Here is a 6,000-nt window from a genome sequence, read left to right on the forward strand (position 1 = left end):
ATCGGATTCTTCTGTTCTTCTTCCTTCATCAGTGCAGCTATCCTGCATACTGTACTTCCTCATCTGGTAGAAACTGCTGAGGTTTCTCAAACTCCTCCTTTATCTGTCTCTGTCTGTTTTTTCTGTCATGGTGGATGTACAACTTTGATTTCTCCACACTTCAAAAATTCAGGACGAGTTTATATTTTTTATTCTTGTGGTCTTGACATCTAGCAACATAATTGTTAATTTTAGCTTTGAAAACAATCACAAAACTCAAATAACTATTTAAATAACTCAAAGAACTTTGTGATTTTAATTTCTAATTTCTACTTCCTCTAACAATCATGCTATTGTAGCCCCCTCGCCCAGTGTTGAGAAGGAAGCGCACCCAGTCGCTGAGGGTACCGCAAAGCAGGCTGGGAGTTGTAGCCGTGGGGAGTCCGGGGGTCCGTAGGATGACCAATCAATCAATCAACCAAGGTTTATTTATCAATGCACGAACAGTACAGCATACAACGGTGTTGTTGGCAATTAAATGCTTTGTCTGCGAGCTTGTTAAGAGGGAGAGAGTAGAAGGACAGGAATTTATAGGGATTAGATTAACATGAGGATATGATAAATTACACAATTGCAATTTACAATACAATTTACAGAATGTGCGAAAGTAACACAAGGATAGGAAGTATTTAGTACTCTTTGTATGTGTCCTGAGTGTGCAAGTGACAGAAGGGTGCCGGTGTACCCTGTCAGTTCAAGGAGGTTGCCTATTCGCCAGTGATTTGGGTAACTGCAGGCGTCTGCTGTGAGTGGCTGTTTAGCAGTGTTACTGCCTGGGGGAAGAAGCTGTTACGAAACCTGTTGGTCTTGGTCTGTATACCTCGGTACCATTTTCCGGATGGTAGTAGAAAGAACAAGTTGTGGTTAGGGTGACGGGGGTCCCTGAAGATAGACCTGGGCTTCTTGAGGCATCTAACAGAGTAGATATCCTCGATGTTCGGTAGCACACAGCTGGTAGTTTTTTTAGCTAGTTTCACCACCCTCTGGAGTACCTTGCACTCCTGGATGGAGCAGTTACCATACCAGGCAGTGATGTAGAGAGTTAGGATGCTTTCAGTAAAACCTGTAAAACTTTGTTAGGATGTGTGACGGCATGCTGAATTTCTTTAGTCTGCAGAGAAAGAATAGGCGCTGCCAAACTGTCTTGGATACGAGGTTGGTGTGGTGGGTCAAGGTAAATTGTCTGTGATGATGACACCTAGGAATCTGAAACTGTAGAGTCTCTTCACTGCGGACCCACTGATGTGAATGGATGCGTTGTCTGTTCCTCGATGCTTCCAGTAGTTCACGATCAACTCCTTAGTTTTGCTGGTGTTCGGAGAGAGGTTGTTGTCCTGACACCACCCTGTCAGCATTTCTACCTCCTCCCTGTACGGGGACTCATCACCGTTCGTGATCAAGCCAATGATTGTTGTATCTTCCACAAACTTGATGATCGAGTTTGTTTTGTTCCTGGCGACACAGTCATGGGTGAATAGAGAGTAGAGGAGAGGGCTGAGTACGCAGCCCTGGAGGGCACCGATGTTCAGAGTCAGGGTGGAGGACATATTTGTGCCTGCTCTCACTACTTGTGGTTGACCCTTCAGAAAGTCCAGGATCCAATTGTAGAGAGCTTAGTCCTAGGTCTTGGAGCTTGGTGATAAGCCTTGAGGGTAAAATGGTGTTGAATGCTGAGCTGTAATCAACAAACAACATTCTCACATACGTTTCTTTCTTGTCTAAGTGTGATAGGGTAGTGTGTAGAACAGTGGTGATGGCTTCCTCAGTTGCTCTCTTTTGTCCGTATGCAAATTACAGTGGGTCCAAGGTGTCAGGCAGTAAGGAGGTGATGTGTGCTTTGATTAGCCGCTCGAAGCACTTCATCATGATGGATGTGAGTGCAATGGTGCGGCAGTCATTTAGGCAGTTGACTCCGGTTTTCTTGGGGATTGGGACAATGGTGGTTTTCTTGAAGCAAGAGGGGACTGTACATTGAGTGAGGGAGAGATTGTCCGTGAAGATGTCCACTAGTTGATCTGTGCAGGTGTAGCGGCGAGGCTTATTAATAAGAAAGAATTAAGTGTTCTGAGCTTTCCCAAATGAGGCCCCATCTCTCTGTTCATCTCTGTGGTGCAGCCACAGAGAAGCTATCCATGCAGGCTGATTTAAGGATGTTTTCTTTTGATAAGGGACAGCTCCCAAATGGGGATGCACTTAGCTAAGCCTGGCTATCATGATCAATGGTCATCCATTGGCGCCTATCTGTCTAGGGAGTGCCAGATGGACATCTGGACTGCATTCCTAAGTGTCAGGAGTAAGTGACTCATATCTCACCTTGATCAACCAATCAGGGACTGGTAGGGCCGAGTAACCCACGCGGGACTCTAATGCCCATGGAACTTTCAGCCAATCAACGAGCTGAAGTTCCTCCAGGTAAAAACAGGCAACACAGAAAGCCTGAGAGATTCAGTGGAATTCTGTAGAAATTCTGTGGACTTTTCTAAAGGGAATTCAAAGGAGAATTCCAGGGCAGGACGGCCCAGGAGCAGAAGGCTCCCAAGGGCAGGACATTCTCGCAGCGGGCCTCCTGACCATCCTGAGACTCAGCCCGGACAACCACGGAACGGCCAGTGTGTCCGAGTGCCAGAACTTTCCTTTGTTCTAAGAGTCTAGAGCGGAGTTTGCCAGAGAGTAACCAGAGGATCCACCCGAGGTTAGCACCAGCAGCAGGCCTCGTGAACAGGTCAGAACTGTGGACAGCTGAATCACTATTCAGAACTAGCTCTTCATCAGGAACGAACAGGTCCTCTTCCTGACTTGCTGGGACTCACAGTCATCTTTTCTCCTGTGTGCAAACTTTGCTAGTTAAAGCCAACACTAACTAGCCGGTCAGTGAGCATCAGCAGCGCACCATCACAAGCCGCACAGCACAGCCTGGCACCGAGCCAGAGAGCGCGGATTGGACAGCAACAGCCTGCAACTGTTTCTTTGTGCCCGCAGGAGATCTGAATCACCAGAGATTGGATGAGTATTCAACTTCACTGCATTACTGCTCGATAATTCAATTGTTATTCCAACCAGTTAATATCAATTTAATTCCTAAGAGTTATGTACTTGTTTTGAGTATCTAATGTAAAAGTTATAACCAAGTGCATTTACGAAACGGTCTAAATGAATGATATACTGAACGTATGTCCTCTTGATATATGTAACTCTTTGTAACTGACTGAATATATAACTTTTGTATTCTGATAACCCTCTCGATAAGATCTGTTAGGTTTATATGCATATTCTATGTATTAATAAATGTATCCTCATGTATTAGTGTGTGTGCGTTGTTTGAGTTATATCGCATGGTTGGATTCTAAAGCCATCAAAAGAATCAATTTTGTGATTTACTGCTACAATTAATAATTGTCCCAGTAAATGCCCAAACCCTACAGAACTGGTGCCTCGTGAGAGCACACTACACAGGCTTTCAGGACATGACCAGGGATAGTGTTGAGGCCAGGAGCCCTGCGTGGATTAGTCTTTTTAAAGACTTTGTACACGTCAGCTCTGGAGACAGACAGTGGTGTTCCCCCTGGTTTACTGGGATTTCCTTAGCTGGTTCCGTGTTATGGACTTCAAACCGTGTGTAAAATGAATTTAGTTAATGGGGGGGAAAAGCAGTGAGTGTTGAGTTGCTGTGTTTCACTTTGTAATTTGTGATGGTGCGGATTCTGTTCCACATATTCTGAGTGTCCCGGTCGTCGTGATAGTGTGATTCCAGTTTTGCCCTGTAGTTATATTTGGCTTTTTGAGATTGGATCTGGATTTTCTGTACATGTCGTTGTCTCCAGAGTCGAAGGCTGATGTTCTAGCTCTGGGTTTAGCTAGTACTTCGCTATTTACCCATGGTTTTTGATTTGGTTATGTGCAAACAGTAATCCTGGGGACGACATCTTCTATGCATTTGCTGATATACTGTAGCTAGTAGCATAGTCCGCATACAGATTAAAGTCGTTCCCGACAGCTTCGTGAAAAATCCACCAGTCAGTACTGGCAAAGCAGTGACTTATAACCAGTGCTGGGTGGTCCTTGTTGCAGGCTTCTCTTGCTTGAATTTCTGCCTATAGGCTCAACAGCAACCAGATGTGTGGGGTGGAAGAGTGATCTGTCAGCTGGAACCTCCAGCTCACCAGAGACGCCATAGCTTGGAATATGCTCATGATGGTGGTGAGTCTGGACCAGGAGAAAGCCTTCAATAGAGTAAACCACACCTATCTGTTCAGAGTGCTGGAACGCTTTGGTTTCAGAGAGAGATTTAGCCGCTGGATAAAGATACTGTACTCTGATGTGGGCAGCAGGGTGAACGTAAACTGAAAATTGGGGGATTTAATTCCCCAATTCCTCAATCCCGCATTTAGGCGGGATTCTGATTTAGAGGCATTCAGTCATAATCCCACAGACGGTAGCTTCGCACCATTGGCTTCTCAGCTTCGGAGTACGACAAGGGTGTCCTCTTTCACCTCTTCTCTATGTTCTCTTCACAGAGCCACTAGTGGAGCGGAGGGACAGGACCATGTTATCGATGACCAGGCGATGGGGGAAACCCTGAAGATCTCCCAGTACACAGACGACACAATGCTGTTCCTGAGTTCTGAGGGCCCTGCAGGTCATGGAGCAATACTCCAGCTAAACTGGCGAAAGAGCAAACTGAAGTTCTTCAGACCCTGGAAAGACAGGAAAATGGCACCGGAAGGTCTCGAGCTCTGCTCGGAGCCCCTCAATATATTATCAACTGGACCGAGAGGATTGCCAGGGTGAAAACGAACCTGGGTCTGTGGAAAACTTGGTCGCTGTCCCTCACGGGGAAAGTGATGATGTTGAAAGCAGACATCCTGCCAGCTCTGGCAGACTCAGACGAGCTCTGCAAGGGATGGTCTTCAAGTTTTTTCTGGGGTGGCAGGTACGAGTATATCACGAGGAACTGGATGTGCCAGCCAATTGAGGAAGGGGGGAGAAACGTACCACATTTCCCCCTGAAACTCGACTGCATCTTCTTCTGCAACCTCTGTCAAGCGCTGCGGGAGTCCATCAGCCACAAGTACCAGTATCTTGTCAGGCTGTGGTTCTCCATCCCAATGAGGCACCAGGTCCGGTGGACAAACACTGGGCCTAAAGCAGAGAGGTGACTAGAGTTCTACACCCACACTGTCAAGTGGAGCAGGAGGTACGAGGCCACCAGACAGTCAGAGCTCTGCACCAACCACAGAGCACTGTACAAGAATGTAAGGTGACAACTCGTCGCCGACGAAAGGCTACGGGTTCCCAGACAAGTCTGGGAAAGGACACAGCTGAAGGAATTGGACAAAAAACTGAAGGACCTCAATTAGATGGCAGTGCACCAGAAGCTCGCAACAAGAGAGGTTCTTTACAGACACTCACTCACCAGGAACCCGCATTGCCCCCGGGACACGTGTTTCGTCGAGGAGACTCAGGAACACTTGTTCTGGAGCTGCCCCTTTGCCAAAGCAGTGTGGGGCAGAGTGGACAAAATTTTTCAACTCTTGGGAGTGGGAGCACTGCTTAGTTACCAGTTCACACTGCTGGGGCTGGCACCAACTGGATTGGACAAGGGGACACAGTTCCTGCTGTGGCTGCTGTTGTCCCTAACAAAACTAGGACTGTGGAACACGAGGAACACTCTTATCTGGCACAACACAGACTGGGGAGCGAGGGAGCTGGAGGAGAGGATTCTGGCGGACCTCAGAAGGAGGATGAAGCGCGACGTCGCCAAATGGGGTTTCTCCACGGCGAGTGAGTGCTGGAAAGGACTTTGGGGCCTGTACAGGGAATAATCTACAAAAGCAAGTGGTAGGGCTTGGAGGGACTCTTTAATTGTGCAAATCTGGCCCCATTATCCACTTGCATGGATTGATAATGGACAATCACCCCATGGGAAAGTTTTTATTGCATGTTAGGCTCATATCTTGCTAG

This window comes from Lepisosteus platostomus, chromosome 13 (assembly GCF_059453375.1).
Source record: "Lepisosteus platostomus isolate fLepPlt1 chromosome 13, fLepPlt1.hap1, whole genome shotgun sequence".
NCBI lineage: Eukaryota > Metazoa > Chordata > Actinopteri > Semionotiformes > Lepisosteidae > Lepisosteus > Lepisosteus platostomus.